Consider the following 19,661-nt stretch of genomic DNA (forward strand, 5'->3'; position numbering starts at 1 on the left):
TCCTTGATAATTCAATTTTCAATTCAATTTTATTTGTATAGCGCCAAATCATAATATACATTATCTCAAGGCACTTTACAGGGTAAGGTCAAGACCTTACTTTGTTACAGAGAAAAACCCAACAGTTCCCACAACGAGCAAGCGCTTGGCGACAGGGGGGAGGAAAAACTCCCTTTTAACAGGAAGAAACCTCCAACAGAACCGGGCTCAGGGTGGGCGGCCGTCTGCCTCGACCGGTTGGATAAGACTTAAAGACTTAAAGTTAGGACTGGCTCAGGTATGTCCTGAACCATCCCATAGTTATGCTGTTATAGGGCAAGGCTGCAGGGGGAACTCCCATGATGCACTGGGCACTTCATTTAAATTTACATCATCCGGATGCAGTTCTGTTACTACTACTCAACACTCAACACTTTGGTGATGATGATGAAGATGATGATGATGCCTGTTATTATTATTATTATTATTGGTGCTATTACACCTATAAGTATCATCATTATAACAACCAGTCTGACAGTGCAAGAGCCTAGACAGCTGTTCTTGGTCTTTCTCTCCTCTCTCCTCCATTTCTCTTCTCTTCAACTGAACTAGTCGTGGCAGACACTCAGTCCACTTCTGTTAATAGGGAGTTTTTCCTCTCCGCTGTTACCAAGTGCTTGCTCATGATGTGGACTATTGGGTTTCTCTATCATCTTGACCTTACTCTGTAAATTGTCGAGAGATAATGTATGTTATGATGTGGTGCTACATAAATAGAACTGAACTGGATTTAACCTCAGTCTCATTCATTAAATTTATTCACACTTTATGCACTGAAAAACAACATTGCCACACAAGAAAAAAAGCATTTAGCAGCAGATTACCGTTTCAAAAGCATAATACCAAGAAAGGATTTGTTCTTATAGGATGCTTTAGTTGGTCATGGTTGCTATACACACACACACACGAACGCGAAAACTAATCAAGCTTTCCAATGCCTCACAGCAGCACCCAATATCCTTGCAATAACAACGATGACCAATCCACAGCAAGTGCCCTCATAAAAAGCATCTTGACGTGTGACTGCTGATGGAAACTCTCTGTTCTCTTAATAGTCCTGGAACAGAACGCAGTGTCCTGTCCACTCTGAGAAGGAAAAGTCAGTGGAAGAACCTTTAAAGGTGCCTCACAAAGAAGTGCCACAAAGGTTCTTTAGAGGTGCTCTTTTAAAATGGGCCTAGAGTCATTGCAGTACCTACAGGATACTTTAAAATGTGTTACGTTCTCCACTAAATCCTTGTTGTGGCGAGAAAGGTTGAGGTGTTTATTAGCCTCCTCTTTAAACACCCCCAAAACAAATCCTCCTTAGAGTGCACGTCTCAGCCCAGCCCCTACAGAATTGCCTCTATCTTCAGCCATAAACATCTCATTTCATGGGTGGGTGGGTGGGTGTGGTTGAAAGGACCGAGAGTGGTGAGTGTTGCTTGGCCAGATGTCATATTTTCCAGCGTGAAGAAAACAAGTCTATTTGTGAAGTCGCCACAGGAGCAGAATGTACCTTTGCTACAGGAGTGTGTGCCTCTGTGTGTGTGTGTGTCTGTCCATGGGTGTGTGTGTGTGTTTGCAGGAGCCTGCTTGGTGGCTGGCTGACTGGCTGGTCTCAGTGGCGTTTGTGCTGCCATTAGGCAGCTTGGCTGGTGAGCAGTGTTATTACTAAAGTTCAGTTACACACAGACATGTCCAGAAATGTATTATAATATACAGCAGCTTTGATTGAGTTGTTTCGTCAGCTCATCATCTAAACAACCTCAAATTAAACAAGACATGTCATAATAGATGTCTTCCTAAGGTGTTGAAAAGAATGCAATTACATAGATTTTCCCAAGATTCATAGTGCCCTTTCTTTTTCTTCCTCTGCACTCATCAGTGTGGGAGTGTGAAAACTAAAGAGTGTGTGTCTTTGTGGGAGGAGGATAATGAAGCAGAAAGAGCGTACAAGGCCGTACTTTAGTAAACCATGAGATTGTGGGGATATCAACAGGGCAGAACAAATCAAATGTTACAGTTACCCCATCTCTCTCTTTCTCAGCCACTTTTCCATCAGGGGTATAGTCAGTATCATGGGTATTAGCCCGTACCCAAATCCCACAGCCATAACTTTGAGGTCCATGCTGCTGTTTAAAATCGGACCAAATGGCACCAGAACAAAACGTGGCCAAACCTATGAAAAATTTTCCACTGCAGCTCGTGGGTCAAGGAAGTTGAGTCAAGTAGCAAACAAATGTGCTCTGTTTGCTAAGAAAACTATAGTGACATCATGACAATCTTAACATCCACTACTTGTTCAAAAGTGTTTAATAATTTCATCAGGTCCCGAGTGATGTTTGCCTTCTAGTTTAGTTATTAAAGTTGATTTATTCCAAGAGATTAAGTATGTTTTTTGTGATGTGGAATGGCATGTAGTAGCCTCTTTATGAGTGTCAGATGAGGATGTTGCAGAGTGACAAAGTCCACATAGGAAGTGGATGAGGCAACAAATACCAGTCTTTAACCTGGGAGATCGCTGTTTGATTACAGTGAAAGATAACTTTTTTTATGATTGTTCCCTAACCTTAACAAATTGTTTATTAATAACAGTGGCAATGGTCCCATAACCCTATATATATTAACCCAAAGTATGATATTCCCCTAAACCTAAACCCTTACAATAGCATTGTCACATCATATAACAGCTATACTTTTCAACAGCAATTGAAATTGGGCTGGATGTGATAGTGTGTCTCCAGATGAATCTGAGTCAAAAGTCTCAAGCTGGTTTTTATTACATCCCTGCCCCTGATTGTGCTGATAGGGACATTGGATCAGAAAGTGCTTCTATGTGTCGTGCTAGAGGGCATGGAAAAACGAAATATTTTGTTGTTTAATTTGGAGGACTTCTTGACTGTGCAAACAGTAGTGCCAGGGGAGCAACAGATGGTGCCTTGTCTAAATGCACCTTTGGAGAATAGTTTAAAAGCAGCCTAGTATCACTTGCAACTATGTCCATGGTGAGGATTTGCTTGGGTTGGGGCGACAGATAGGAGAGTAGCATCTTGGACTGTCATGCAGGAGAGAGGAGTTCATGTCCCATCACAGATCTGTGTGTAATGTTTGCCTTTTTATGAACTGTTACCACGAGCTTCCCCGTACCTTAACTAAGCGGTTTAGTTGCCCTAACCTTGACCGTAGTCTCACCTATTATTTATCTTGCCTTAACCATGGAGTCTAGTTACTTAATCTAAAATTTAGACATTTTATCAGGAGAAAATTGTTGTTTTTTTTTTTGTTTTGTTTTCTCAAGCTATTATCCCGTTATCCAGAGATAATGGAGTTTTGTTATGTTGATATAACGAAATAATTATCCCATTACCTCGAAAAAACAAAAAATCGTTTTCTCCTGATGATATGTCATTATCTCAAGATAACAAGCTTTGTTATCTTGAGATCATGGGATTAAAAAAAAGGTTTGCAACTATGGCCTTTCTGGGCTTCCATATTATTAAAACACAGTGTTTCCAATATAAGTTACAACCATTCAGTTGCACCACAGCCATGTCTGACTTCATCTTAGCTAATATTAAAATGATTCAGATGACCTGAATGCAGTGAGGTATGCAGTTTTTAAATGTGAAACAAAGAAAGGCCTGGTATTGAGTGGGTAGTCTGTCTCGGCAGAAACTCCAATTTGAGGTGTAGGAATTGTTATCTGAAGAAACATGTTGGTTCAGTGTATCACTAACCTTAAAGTATTTGCCATTCACAGATAAAGTGAGAAAGTCAGGCACACGGTGATAATACATTGGTATTAAAAACAAAAAAAATTGGTCACTGACCGTAACCAGGAGGTATGCAGAATTGTTCAATATCAGTGTTGTTGTCTGTTATTGCAGCAACCCTATCACCAAACCAATATTAAAGTGTAACAGTAACCCACATTTGGAAACCCTTGGAAGCTTGCTGGGAGATTTATGATATAAACCCAGAGCCTCCAAAAGCCCCTAAGGGTCTACTAATTAACCTACTTTGAAGGTTCTTAAAATTTAGTTGATGTATGTTAAACCGGGAAGGTCAAGAAAAACTTCCCTTCATCCATGATTTGACCAAAATAGGGGCATATTCACTGTAGCAGTCTTCTCTATCAAGTTTCTGAGCTCGGAGACTTTAACACTGGGATCAGGAAGATGGGTCATGACAGGCAAAAGTGACTCAAGAGTATGGTTTGTACACTGGGACACGAGAAAGCTCTGGAACAATTGAGCCTGAATGAGGTCACTGATATGCTCCTGTATTGTTGTAGGTTATAACCAGTGTGTGAGTAAAATAATTACAGACATTGCAGTACATTACAAAGCTTACCAGTTTACATTACAAAGGAAAGTAGTTCACAGTGGTAGTGTATATCATGTTTAGTACTGTTGACAGTCATGCTGAAGGTTGTACTGTAAAACCATGAGCCTATTCTAAATGGCTTTTCATTTTCAAATTATTGTGACATTGTCAACTAAAAAGTTATTTTAGCCAAAACAAACTACTTTGCCATTCAGAACACAATCCTGCTCCTGAAGAGAAGAATAAAAACTGGAGGTTTATTCTGTTTTTGGGTTTGTCCCAAGTTCAAATATCAGACACCCCCTCAATCTGTCATGCCTCAGTTCAAGGCCATGCTGTTAACTGACATCAGATGATAACCAAACATGCATACAGAGTATGATTCAGAGTATTAGTAGTACAGTGTGAGTCCAAGGTGGAAAATCCTGTATCACTAGTTTTGCGTATAAAAATGAAGGTTAACCAGACAAACTGATCAAACATGTTTGCTCATGCCAGTTTACAGCAAAATAAAAAAGAAGCAATGCATCAAGTGCATCCAAAGTTTGAGAGGCTTTTGACCCAAAAAATGATGCTGAGAAGTGATCAGACAGGGATAAGAGAGTTACACAGCTAATAGATAAGGAAAAAAGGCATGTGATACCACATATTTTTGAATCCACAAACCCATCAAAGACTTAACTCTCCAAAGAACCTCCCAAATCTGAAATGTGCAGTCAGTCTTTTATCCAAAATTATTAGTCCGTGCATGTTTAGCAAAAGTTGCTGCAGAGAAACCAGACACTTGAACTTTAGAAGCAAGTGTGTACACCGGGGGTGGAGAAGAGGGCAAATGCCACTTCCTGTTTTGTTGTAGGTCTCACAACCACCACCAACCTGGACTGTCAACAAGTAAGGTTAGGTCCATTGATTTATGTTGTTGACATCAAATTCTGGCCCTACCATCAGATATCGGTTCTTGGCTTTCTTGTTCCAGGAAACTCCAATGTTGGACATGATGTTCATTCTGAGATGCTCTTCTACTTGCCACAGTTGTAAAGAGTGGTTATCTGAGTTACCATTGCTTTTCTGTCAGCTCCAACCAGTCTGGCCATTCTCCTCTGACCTGTCTCTCACCAACAAGGTGTTTCTGTCTGCAGAGCTGCTGGTCACTGTTCCTGTTGTTTGCTCCATTCCGAGCAAAAACTCTAGAGGCTGTTGTGAGTGACAATCCTTATCAACAGTTTCAGAAATACTCAAACCAGCTGGCACCAAACATCATGCCATGGTCAAAGTCACTTTGTCATGGTCAACAAACTTTGTTCCTGTTGTTTGGTGTTTGAACATTAACTGAAGCTCCGTATCTGTATGATTTCATGCATTTCACTGCTGCCAGTGGCCGAATGGCTGATTGTATACATGCATGAATAAGCAGGTGTACAGGTGTTCCTAATAAAGTGCTCTGTAGCAGTGGGACTTGAGCTAGAAAAAACACTGCAGCAGTCAAAGCATGACATGATAAAAGCATGGATGCCTTTTTCCAAATCTTTAGGCCCAAAATACTGCGTAATTTTTGCAGTGTTGTTTAGTTGAAAAAGCATAACTGAGACTTCACAGATTTCACAGCTCTATACTGAGACCTTACAACACAGTGTTCTTTTGAAAATGACCAAAATGACAAAAAAGAATCTGTTCTATGTTACAATTTGTATCTGTGTAACTTCCAATAGTACTGGCTGTGTTGTTTTCCAGGATGTGTCTACGTCCTAATGCGACACTGAGCCTCTGTGCTCCATCCAGTGGTCCCTCCAGCCATTTCCAAGTACTCACTGTCATTCTAGTATGGCAATAATGGACATTCACTCCAGCCCTGCATGTCGAAGAGCCACCACTTTTCTATTTTCACACACGCCGAGAGAGAGCAAGCCAGTGTTGATACCATGCTGAACATTTCATGACAACAAACTACATTTGTCTAGTTTTGATCTGGCAATTTGCTGACAGCCTCATATGTCACTAATTTATCAATCTGTTTTTGGCACTGTGGCCTTTGCTGTTCTGTTTCTGTTGGGCACTTTTCAGAAAAACTTATCCAAAATCAGCTACACCAAAAAGACATGTAAAAGTGCATGATGGAGGGAAAATTCTGTGATCAGTGATTGGACTGAAATAGGAAATTGTCTTAGCAGTCATTTTTCACCCACCTTGTTGATCCCTAGGACTTAAACCGTTGGACTGGCAGAGATGGGTCACGACCGGCTGTGACTCAGTGCCATTGTTCACAGGGAGAAAAATAGGAATAAGTGAGAGATGGAAAGTTTCTTTTTTGAGAGTCGTTTTCATCCTCATCCCATTTATCATCTTCTTTCAGACTGCTGTGGAGAGGCATCTCATATATCTTAATGATGAATATGAATTTGTTGTGGAGCCACATGGAGGTTGGAAGCCAAGTGGACTGACAGCGAGACTGACCCAGACAGACAGCTAGACAGATAGTCATCCTGCCCACCAATCTCACCTTGTCCTTTGAGAGGCTAAAGTTTCTGGGAAAATCCCGGTCTGCTTGCTGCCCTGTCAGTTCCTTACAGCTGGCATGGGCATACAGATGGATGACAGAGTGAGGGAAAATGGGACCCAGTGAGCTGGTAAGACAATGAGAATGGGAAGGATGTGGGTGAAGGAGTGGATACGGTTTACTCCACAGGTGATGCTGTGATTGGATATAATCTCCCACCTCGGATTCTTTCTCACTTCCTCTAATTGCATCCTTTCCCCCTTGATGTTTACGTCACAGGCACAGAAATTCAATTAAAGCAGCTCGGACACTTCCTTGGCAAACAACAGCTCCTGAATGTCACTGTCTTTCAACAACACTTAAATCACCTCAAGTCTGAGGATCCAAGGACAAAAAAAAAAGAAAAAAATACTCCAACATATGACAACCGGATGCAAGCCTGGGGAAGTAAGGTGGCTGGAGAAAACACTTGTTTTTTAGACTTTGCTTTACGATGATTTCTCTCGACTTCCGTACAAATTAGGTGCCATTATTGGGCTGACAAACCTGGGCAGTTGCTCCAAAGGGGAGGGTCGGACTTGGACAGGCTGTCTAAACAAACGCAACAATGGTTTTTATTGTCGCGCTGGCTCAGTCTCACCCACACACCCCTGGCAGCAAGCACAGCTTTCAGTGGAGCAGCCCGTCAGTAAGCGTAAACTCGATCTGGCTGATTATGAACTTGAGCTGTAGTCTTACTGAGACATGGCTTCACTTTCTCTCTCTTTTTCTTTCACTTCAGTGTGTTCCCAGCTTTGTTGGAAAGAGAGATAAAGTAAAAGGAGGCTGTCAGACACACAAAAGTGATGGAAAAAGGGAGTTTTTTGTTTGTCCTTGAGTGTTTTTCAACTGTTGAAATTTTAATATCACCCCATAATAGATTTTCTTGGAGCTGTCCATTCCCTTTTGCCTTTCATATGTGTGAACAATGAAAATTGGTGGCTGCCCAGCTAACACAGCCCTCCCGGCTGGCACCATACATCCATCACTGTGCTGGCAAAGTGACTGTTTAAAGCGCAGCATGGTCGGCACTGGAAAGCCTCTGGTTGTTAGTGGTTAACCCAGGGCTCCCCACGGGGTTTGCTGCTCACTCGTCATCCTGCCAGCCTCCCAGTGAATTGCATAAAGTTTCCGGTGTGAATGACGTACAAATAATCATTCAAAAATATAGGATGGCATATACACATAATGGTGAGAAAAGACCATATTTTCCATGTTTTGATATTACCAGTAAAAAAAAAAAATCTTGTAACACAAAAAAGTTTCCTTATACAGAGACATCCTACATGGGTCCTGCTTTAATCCTGCTTTAATACTTATAGGGAACCAATTTTGATTGAAGCCCAGAAGCTCCTCTGTTAATCTACTGAGTTATCTAGTCTGATTGAGTTATCACTGATTGTAGCTTCCTCCTTGACTAAGGGTACATTAAGTCAACACAATATTTTTAAAGGGGCTATTTGTAAGTTTTCTCTGCTGCCAAATGCGGTTTCTTGTCCGGAGAAGGTGGTGGTGATTGTCACATGACAAGAGCTTCAACCATCATTGTCTTAATAACACAGGAGGTGAAAGAGAAAGTGAAAGACTGGCTGGGGCTAGCTGGTTAGCATGCTAACTTCAGTAAAAGAAAAGATGTGATTGAGACAAGAGTTAACAGCTCTTGGTCAGTAAAGGAATAACGTTTAATGCTAAGTAAACAGCTGTTAATGCTAACACTGGCTATGTGGCCATACTAAAACTTACAAATAAGATTAGCTTCCTCCGTGGCCTCAGAGGTCAGGGAGGTAAGTCCATGGATGCTACAGTATGCCACCACCACACCACTGAGCAGGAAGAAACAGAACGAGAAGAAAATAGTGTTGATTCCAAAGTGAAAGATAAGGAAGGCTGACTCCTGCCCTGGATAAGATCGCTTCTCAAGGTTACACAACTCCCTGTTCCCGACTAACAGAAGTGTTTCCTCTCCTCCTTCTATCTGTCTGTCCTTGACTTCATTTGGACTTCCCTCCCAGCACTCCTCTTTCCTGACTGAGCTCCTTTATCTGTTGTTTTCTTCCCTTTATGTTTTAGTCTGCATGCCCTGCCTATGTCTACCAGTAAGTGGGAGCTCAGATGACTGACACTTATTACAAAATGATAAGAGTCAATTGAGAGGGAAGGTTATACAGTGTACATGTACCCACGCACGGTACCGACAAGTGAATACAGCCCTTTTTAATACACCTGACCAGTGGAAGAGCAGCCTTGTGATGAGAAATCCAGAAAAAGAAAGTAAGAGGCTCATTGGCCGAAGTACCACACGGAACCACAAAGTGTGCCACAGAGAACCACAAAGTGCCATTCAAAATCATAAAGTACCATGAGGTATTGTAACAAAAAACCCTAACGTGCCACACTTATAAACCGCAAAATATTGTAATAGCACTGGCAGTTGTTGTAGTTCATGGTGCTTTATGTTTCTTTGTAGAAGTTTATGTTGATCAGTTGGACTGTGTGTGAGGGATAACAAGTACGAAAAAATCATGAAGGCTCAGTGTACTCCCATCTTATCATCAAGATCCAACCCAGCGATTCTACGTGAAGCCTAACGCTCCCAAACTGCTCACTGAATTTATTTTCAGTGCCTATACCTCAGCCCAACCACAAGTCCTGGCTGCGACACCAGGCTTCAGTTTTATTGCTTCTCTCATCTCCTCCAATTCCCTCTTCTTTTTCTCTGATGATTATTTCTCCATGCCACTCTCCTGCATGTGTCTGGTCTTGGGTATCGGTCTGTTCCTGAGACTTTCTGGCAAAGGCAGAGCAGGAGAGTAAATGTTGCATGCTGTTTTGGTTACTGTGGCAAAGCCCGGTGCCATTTAGCACTTGAGCAGTTATATTTCAAAATGCTCTACGTCCATTCAGGGGACAGAATCATTACATAAACTACACCATGCCATATTTCTTAATTATTGATGATTTGGTTTGTATAACTGTTTGCCATTTTGTCAACCAACAGTAAGTTACTGAATAAGTTCCATTTTGTGTTTTAATTATGTGCTATCAATCATTTTGTAAGAGTGCATGTTGCTTTTTGCCAGTGGTGTGTATCTCATTCATTCTCTCTCTCACTCACTGTCTCTCCCTCTCTCTCTCTCTGTGTCTCAGAGGAGCTGCCATCAAACATGGGAGCAGAGGTAGATTGTCTAAAGGGCACGACTCCCAAAACCACAGCGCCATCAGAGGAGAAAACCACAGACGCAGCTGTTCAGACAGAACAGAGCAAAGGATATGTTTCTCTCACTCTCCTTCTCTGTCTCTCATTTTTAAAGACGGGCCTCATTAAATGGAAGTAAGGCCGCTCAGGTCCAAAACCAAAGAGAGTCATGCCCCTCGAGAGCGTTCTGCTGCTAACCATAGCGCTGGCATAAGGCAGTGTGGAAAACAAGTGAATCAAATGCGACCGCTGAGCTGCAGCGAGTGTACAGAGACGTAATATTACATGGTATTACGTGGGTTCAGTAACAAGGGATCAGCTGTAGCAACAGCAGTACTGCTTCACAAAATAGTGGTCAAACACTACGAGAACCACTACAGTAAACCATGTACCAACCTGTGGAAGCACTCAGTCAGGGAGAGGGGACAATAAAGTCACCTCAGTCGCACTTTTTTTCCCAGACACACAAGCGATGTGGCTTCTAGGGATGGCAATCTCGATTCATCAGTCCACTACTGCTGAAATATCTCAACACCTATTAAATGGATGCAGACATTCATGGTTCCTAGGGGGTGAATCCTAATCATCATCAACATCTTGACAACACCAAAAGGTAGTAGTGTCTTTTGTTTCATTTTTACCGACAGAACTGAACTGTGTGGAGTCCAACAACCACTGGATACATTTGATACATTGTTATTGTAAAAAGCTGGTTATAGCTGCTTTTAAAAAACTATAAGTACACCTATAATGTACATGACCCATAACAAACTAAAAGGAACACATTCTGCTGTGTAGCTAAAAGATGATAAATTTGCACGAATGTAACAAAAGAAATTGTAATGTGTGTGTTTTTTACAGGATATCATGAGAAAGGTCATGGATTGTGTATTGTGTAGACTATACAAGTAATATATAAGTCAGTGACCCTGAGAGTATATTAACATTACATTGATGTCATATGTTTGAAAGTACTACGAGCAGAGGCACAAATTATTTTTATGGAATAACTCAAAGTCTCCCCACTCTGATTAGGTATTAATGGCAAAAAGCTGCATGAAGACAAGTTTTTATTTATGGTTTTATTTAAATTATTATTTGGAGCATTTGTATGAGATCATCAGGCAACCTCAACTGTAACTGTAGCCATGACAAAACATAAACCTTGCATCATTTATATGAGTTAGTTGTCATATTTGACATACCACAGCAACTTTTACTGCATAAATGTGAAGGACAAGGAGACATAACACAGAGACTTGTTATTTACTTGTACCACAATGTAGCAGTGGAACAATATTTTGTGCTACTTTATGCTTTGGGTATGCTTTGTGGTTTGTATTGGTGGACGTCACTGTAATTTGTGCTTGTGTGTTGTCCAAATGAAAAAAACGAACAGGTCTTTTATTTTTTTTGTAATTTCAAAGTCCTGTCAGTTATTGTCTCAGATATTGGTAAAGTCCTTCAAAAGATATAAATAGTCACTAATCAGGTATGTTCAGCTGTTCAGAATTGAGCATGAAATCCTGCAATGTGGATGTAGCGATTTGCCAGGAAGACAGACCAGTTGAGACCACGAGCAGGGGAGAGAGAGATGGGGTAAAAGAAGGAGAGAGACATACAAACACAGAGAAAGAGAAAGGAATGTGGTTAAGAGTCTGTTTGGTCACGCTCCATAATGGACAGCCTTAAACAAACATGCATTCTGCTCCACTTGGACTCAAGGGTGAACTGATTACATTTTGGTGGTCAAAGCGCATTGATACTTTCACAGTATTAATACGGCATAATAATAATCAATAGATGTGGAAATCTCACTTTATATAACATGGGACCTTTAAAGGAAACATTCCAATATATAATAAAATTGTACTATGAGGAAAATCTCTCAACAAATAATAAGACTAAGAGTCTACAGGCATGCTCGCTGCTCTCTGATGCACCATAGCACAGCAGTGGTTTGAGCTAAATGCTAACATCAGCACACTAACACTGGCGCACTAACAATGCCAACATTCTGGTGTCTAGGCAGTATTATATTTACAATGCTGGCATGCTAACATAGATTCAATAGCACAAAACACAGCAGGTATGATGTTTAGCTTGTTCGCCATGATAGGTTAGCATGTTAGGGATAACACTAAACAAAGAGTGCAGCTGAGCATGATGAAAATTTCAAAATTTCATTAGTATTATAAGTATTTTGTTGAAGGTGTTTTGAAAATTAAAACTATGACATGATGATGGTGGTAGATAAAAAGTGGTGATCACTAGTCATTACTGTCCATCCGAGGGGCATAGGGCATAGTAATGTACCAAATTCCATTGTAATCCATCCAATAGTTGTGAAGACATTCTACTGAAAACTCATGGTGATGCTAAAGAAAAAGTCAACAAATTAGGATTAATCATCTGGAAACAATAAAGGTGTATGCGAAATTTTATGCCAATCATTCAAGTGGATGTTGATGTATTTTAGTATATGAGTGAAAACTTTGACCTCCTAAATGAGAGGTCAAGGGGTCACCACAGTCATTAGGATTCATTCTCTGGGGACCATAAACATCTGTACATGCCATATCATGGCAAACCATCAAATAGTTATTGAGATATTTAACTCTGGACCAAAGTAGTGGACTGAGTCCCCACATGACATAGCCATCACTAGAACCATGCCCTGGTTTGAAAGAAAATTCACAATGAATGTAGTTTGATTGCCTACATAAATAATGACGTAATGAAAGTTTGGCTGATCTTGGCGAGCTTGTAATTGTTTCTCAGTCCAAATGTAGTTTCCACCTAATTTCCCCCAGATCTCAACCAGTGAATTTCATTTCCATATTGCCATTCCCAATATTTTATGTTACCCTTTATTTCTCAAATATGACAGTGCAAAGAAAATAATATACTATAGCGGGAAATGTCCCCTTTCTTTCAGACATTGAGTCCTCGCTGTGTGTGGTTGGGATACCTCAGTCAAGCCGAACAGCATTCCCCCCTCCACCGCAGATTGAGATCAGATAACGTCTGAGTGGCTGGTTAACACAGCCTGTTTGGCTTCTCCTGCAAACAGAGGATCAGGTTTACATGTGGATGTTCCATCACATGACTCCCTCGACAGGTTTGTTTGGTCAGTGTTTTGCCCCATGCACGAATACCTGGGAATGGATAGCACATGCACACAACATGCCCAAACACGTGCATGCACCCACACAACAGTGCACATGCAAGTACACACGCTCTCTAGCAACAAAGAAAGAAAAAGCTGGAAAACCACAATGTTGTCTTTAATGAAAACATCTCCCGATTGTCATGGCAACTGCTGTAGTCAGCCAAGGAAATTCAAACCACAGATTTCACCATCTATCCCGTAAAGATGACAACTATTTATCTTGTCCCACATTCAACAGCAAAATGATATGGTATCAAATCTGGTCTATGAGTACATAAAAGACTCAGAAACCTCAGCTAAGCTGCTGTGAAACACATAATGTCATGGTGGGTGGAAAGTCATTTTCTGATCACTCTTTAAATAAAGCTCAGGGTTAGGATAATATACAGGTAACCGTGACTGCAGGGAAATGTAGAGTGCAAACTGCATGAATTCCGCAAATAAGGGCACGGTCACGTATCACCTCCGCCCGACGTTTCCCCATTCACTTTAACCGAAGCTTATGCGGAGTTCACCTTTGTTTAACTTTGTTTTTTGAGTTCACACAGTTTGAGAAACACAAACATTGGTGCACTGTGTCTGAGAACTAGGAAGTCATTATTGTAGGGATGTGTCATCATTACAAAGTGCAGCTTTGCTCTCACAGACTGCTTACCATTTGTGATCACTCTGCACAGTATTTATTTGGACTGGACTGAGTGTGTGGCAATTTAGCAAAGAAAGCTGATGTGACCGTACCTTTATGCAGATCCATCAAAGGTGATGTTCTGTACGGTAAATCACTGAAAGTATCTTGCGAGTCAGCTAAAGGGTGAGCATGAATGGCAAATAAGGAACTAATGACATTTAAAAAAGATAAAGACCTTTTAAAGACATTTTACGGCCTAATGTAATCTGCCATAACCCCTTACATTTTGAAGTTACTCTACAGCACAGTGCCACATCAAAATTAGTATCTTAGCTCTTGGCTTAAATGAGTACTACAGCATTGCGCTGTATGAAAGGAGCAAATTATATGTTTCGCTATTGCTAGGATTAACAGCTGTTTACTTACCAGTGTAAAAGAAAGATTGGGAGTTCAGCGTCAACCACAAAGAGCTGTCTCCAGATGGTGGATGGCATCACTAAAGTTAACTCTTGTCTGAAGTTAGCACGCTAACCAGCTAAGTCCGGCCTTTCTTGTCATTTTCCGATAGCAACTCAGTGTAGCCTACAATCTGCTCCGAAGAGTTTGAAGGGCTTGTTAAACCTCTTGTATTATAAAGACAATAATGGCCAAAGCTCATGTCAAGCGACAAACACCACCCACCCGCTCCTGGCGAAAGACCATGTTTGGCGGCAGAGAAAACCTTCGAATAGCCCCTTTAAAACATTGTTTAAGGTGTTATTGAGACATAAAATATGATCCAGAAAGTCCAGGATTAATGCATTTAAAGATGGCAACAGCAATTTGGGCTTTTTATAGACAGGATTTCACAACGGGAAAGTTATGACAGCAATCTTTTATCGCAACATTCATAGGCTAAACAGCATAATTATTCCGTTCATGTTACAAAATAATCTATCAGAAATGTTTGCTTTCATGTATTTGATTGGCCAACACAGAACAAACACTGGATGATGAGCTGTTGCATTGCAACAAAAGTTGAGTCTGGTTCAACTTTTTGCCAGATGATCTTGCATTGTCTTGTTGAAATCCTCTGCACTGGTTCCATTCAAATGAATGACAGAGCTGTGTTTTTTTCATGCAGGCTGGCTTCCAAGCTGAGTGTTAGTTTTGATTAATATTGCCTTGAGCTGCTGAGCTGAACTCAATCAATGACACTCTCTCTGCCCCGCTGGGCCAATTTTGTAGAGATTTACACTGAACTGAACACCCTGCTTAATGCCTGCAGATGAACACATTGCAATGACATTTGGGTACGATTTACTTCAAGTAACTTGATTTATGTTTGACTGATGGTAAATATTCATGTTACCCATATTGTTAGGTGTGCAGCCTCAGCCTTGTTAAATGAACAAAATTTATGCTATTCTCTAGAAAACTGCCGTGGATGTACATTTTATCACATTAAATGGAACATGGATTGAAAGAGTATCCTTTTATAAATACTTTGGGCTCTGGATAGATAACAAGCTGCACTTCAAGAAACATATTAATAAATTGACTAAAAAGCAAAACTGGCATTCTTTTATAGAAATAAGAAAGCTAATTGTTCAGTCAACTGTTTCATCAGTTATGGATTATGGTGATGTAATATATATGCACTCTCCCGTTTCTACTCTGAAACATCTAGATACAATTTGTCACTCCACCCCTCGATTCATATGGGGATAATTTAGGACTCACCATTGCCATTACATTTACCGTTTTTATACATAACACTGTTTACTGCTTTCATTGTTTTTATACATTACACTGTATATTGCTTATCCATCAATAGTATTTTAACATTTGTGGATTATTGTTTGTCATGTTGTATATTTATTATATGTTGCTTCTGGGCGTCCTTGAAAAGAGACCTTGCTCCTAATGGCCTTCCCTGTATAAATAAAGGTTTGCGATGAAAGAAAAGGCTTGTAAAAAACCATGTAGCCTACAATTTGCAGTGAAAAATTTAAGCTGTTACCTAAGTACTGTTAAACAAATCACTTGTTAAATGTAGGTTGTTGGATGTTAAACATCATTTCAGTGAAGTGTTCAACACTTGCAATGTAAGTTCTTACAGTGACATAAGCTTTGAACACAAATCAGTCAACATTGCTGTTGTAAGGCTGTCACTAGACATAGTTCAGGTGACGTGTTAAACCGTTGGGCTTATTCATCTCAGCACTGGTTAAAATGTGCTTTTCCCACCTCAGATTTAAAAGATGTAGTTTGCATCATTACACAGAAGTAGTGACACCATGGGGACTGAAGAATTATATAAACAAGCAACTGTTCACACCTTCATACACCATACACAACACACTTGCGTCATCCGTTTATTAGCGAAATGCAGTAGCAACAGCATTTAGAAAGGAGACACACTCCAGTGTTGAAGCCCCATGCCATGCAGGTGAAAATTTGCCATTAAAAGATATGAGCTCTCATTAACTTTAACAGGGCAACAACCCCCTACCTAGGGTCCCGCCCCCACAACAGCGAGGGTGGGATTTTACTGGCTTGTTAATGTGACTGACAGCTCAACAAGGTCGGTCTGTTTGTCTGCTGCGATGCAACAGCTTCCATACTTCATAAAGAGGATGACGACAGTGGGTCAGTAGTGCCAGTGAATTACTGGCTGCAGATATTACAGCATACAGGTTTGTGCCAGCTGGTTGGCTATAAGCTCTGCGGTCATTAGACACGCATAGCTCACTCTCTCCCTTCTATCATCCACCATGCCTGTTAAGCAGTGACGAAAAAGAAACCAGTCGGCCATCACATAGACAAACAGCTAATGAAGTTACGTTCAGAGGGTAACGCCAAAACAAACTCGCTTCTCTCATCTTTTCCACCACAACAATCAATTCTTGACAAAATATTTGTCAGTTGCTTCATGGGAGAACAGCGTCCGTCTCATCTTCATCATGAAGCTTAAGTCTTGTCCCTCACTTTTAAGTCGCTTTGGATAAAAGCGTCTGTCAAATGAGTAAATGTAAATGTAAATCTGCATGGCTGTGGTTCTCCTCTGTAGACCCAACAAGACAGTGGACATTACAAAACTAATACAAAATGCACCTAAAGCTTGCTGCTTCCAACGAATAAAGAGATACTCATAACGTTATAACTTTTTCCATTTTTCATTAGTTTTTCTTAGTTTTGGGTTTTTTTGTTAGGTTTTTTTGCATATTGTATCTATTACCTGATACATATTTAGAACATTCTTGGTTTGATTTCTGGTCTTTCCTGGCTATTTCTTTATTCTTTAATTTACAGCCACTTATAAATGGCTTCCATAGCAGTACAGGTTATTTTTAGTAAGCTTTTATAATAAAATGGCTTAGAATTGGAGATCAGTAGTAAGCAATAAATTATCTAATGTTAGAACACCTAAATTTGCCATCAAAAAGAGTCTCTGTGAGTGACTTTCACTGTGAGCGATGTCGTTTGAACATAAAGAACATTTCAACATTTGGGAAATGACTAAAAATGTGTTAAAAATGAAGTTTAAAGCCTCGATTGTTACATTGTTTGTGCTGTGTAATACAAATGTGCCAAATAAACAACTTTAATTATATGAATACGACATTATATCAGTAAACACTTGTTATTTGTAACTCCAAATATCCTACACCCTTGGACAGATTATGAGAAAGTGGGCCCCTAGATATAGACGTCTAAAAGGCCCCCCACCGCTCCTACAGGCTGCATCATTTCTAGTCGTTGTATCTCTTTGTGGTCATTTTGTTTTGTGTCTCGTTGTAGGTGTTTTAAGTCACTTCATGGTTATTTTGCATCTCTTTTCATAGTGTTGCATCTTTTTGTGGTGTTTTATGTCTCATGGTGTCGTTTGATGAGGAAATATTAATGGTCACTTCATTCAGAGGTTTTGATTTTAACAAGGGTGGACAGTTGGCTGCCAGGGAAGGCTTGGCCACCCCTCTGGACCTGCCTGTACATTCTTGGCAAAAATGTTCCTCCTCCCCGAACACATTGCAGAATGTTTGCAGATGTCATTAAAAATAGATTAACACTCTAATCTGTACTTCATTGTACTGACTATCAGGGGATTGCATACTGTAATATCCAAGTGTTTAGTGCATACAATGTTAAGATTTGTATAAACAGACCACTGCTAACAAATTTATTTTCCTGATTTCTGTCATTCCCCTACAATTTCAGATCTATTTCCACTAATGTCCAAACCATACAAGTTGTCATGAACTTTGTAATTTCACATTCATTGTTGACAGGACTGTACTGAGTGTAAAATTCATCAAATGGTGACAAACAGTTTTGTTATTCGTATTGCATAATGCCAAAATGTGTGCCAAACGGTGTCAGCATTATGAGCTGTTCCTTTGTTGTTCCTATTTTCCTCCAACAATCTCCTTTAACGACTCTGATGTCTGAATAAATGCTTCTCTGAAGGAAACAGATTTTTCAAAAAACATGGATGGTTGTGTAACCAAATGCCACAGGTGCCTTCACAGATTTTGATGAGCCTTGCAACCTCTCAGTCAACCCCACTAGGAGGCTTAATGTGGCCCCAACAACTGTGTGTATTACATATTTAAAGTTTGCAGTGAGGATGCCATGATTAGAGGAAGAGGTCATGTGGTGGTTTATTACCTTCAGAGCATCAATGTAAAGAGCAAATTTCATCCTCTGAGAATCATGGGTATCTATAGTACATTTCACAAAAATCCCAAAATGCACAAGAAGAGATTTTGGCCCAATAGGAACAATGGAGGAAAGGGCAAGGAGTCACCAAAAGCATTGGGATTTAACAGCTCAAGAATATGGATGTTGAAATCATAGCAATAAAAGGAAATGGTTTATATTGCTAAGCCTTTCAGTGCCCTGCCAGCATGATTCAGCAGGTCATTCTGTTGCAGGTGAAACTCACTCTCACAAACACTGTAGATACTCACAGATAGAGCGTTCTCATTGTCTCAGTTGGATAATGATTAATAATGGCCGAGTTCCATTCAGCTGCTCTGGTTTCGGAGGCCATATTGCGCATGCTGGCTCGCTATCACGCTGTCATGGTTAATGTCATTAGTAACACCTGCGCTTTTCCGACTATAATATAATTCTACATCAATTTGTCATTTTCTACATTTTCCAGAAAAAGCCTTTTGGCAGTTTCCATAGAAAAAACCAAAAACCAAATGAGCATTCAGCTGTGGCTTGTATGTTTTAATGGTGAGAGCATAGTTACGACGATAGTATACTAGGACAGAGTGTTGAGTAAAAAGGATGCAACCAGTCTTGCAAAGGCATTGCATTCTGGTCTCTTTCCTGCTCCTGTGGGTGAGCGAAATTTGGCTGCGTTCCCCTTCTGCAATGGATTTTCTCTCTGTATGACTGTTGGAACATTGGTGCCAAATAGCAGCCATGCTTTGTCTCCGATAGAAAAAAATCCCACAGTTATCTACAGTAGGGGTGGCATGTCAGTAGTGTTAAATTGTATAAACTGATTTTGTTGTTGTTTTTTTTTTAGAAATGTCTTTGTCCTGTATGTATGCACGTGTCTACAGATGTGTACCTAGTGTTATCTGCACACACAATATCCAGCCAAAAATGAAGAAAAAAGTCTGGCTCAGACGGAGCCTGGGGACAGATTTACACAGAGGAGATTTGGATGATTACACACCATGAAAGTTCTCAGTGATTGAGATTGGAAAATCACACCAGCCAATAAATCAACTGTGGGACACAGTAGCCAGTGCTTAAAGCCTGGATCTCGCAATGCAATGTAATA

The 19,661-nt window shown here is 40.3% G+C and overlaps 1 long non-coding RNA gene across 1 annotated transcript; it reads right to left on the reverse strand.

The window, feature by feature from the left end:
- Positions 1-8,928: 8,928 nt before the first annotated feature.
- On the reverse strand, positions 8,929-16,702 carry LOC139609289 (uncharacterized). The gene is made up of 3 exons (XR_011685195.1): positions 14,303-16,702; positions 13,048-13,139; positions 8,929-11,602 (listed from the first exon to the last, which is right to left on the reverse strand). It is a non-coding gene; the product is annotated as an uncharacterized lncRNA (long non-coding RNA).
- Positions 16,703-19,661: the final 2,959 nt, after the last annotated feature.

The sequence above is a fragment of the Trachinotus anak genome, unplaced genomic scaffold (assembly GCF_046630095.1).
Source record: "Trachinotus anak isolate AG129_WGS33_773 ecotype Australia unplaced genomic scaffold, CSIRO_AGI_Tana_v1 ptg000025l, whole genome shotgun sequence".
Taxonomy (NCBI): Eukaryota; Metazoa; Chordata; class Actinopteri; order Carangiformes; family Carangidae; genus Trachinotus; species Trachinotus anak.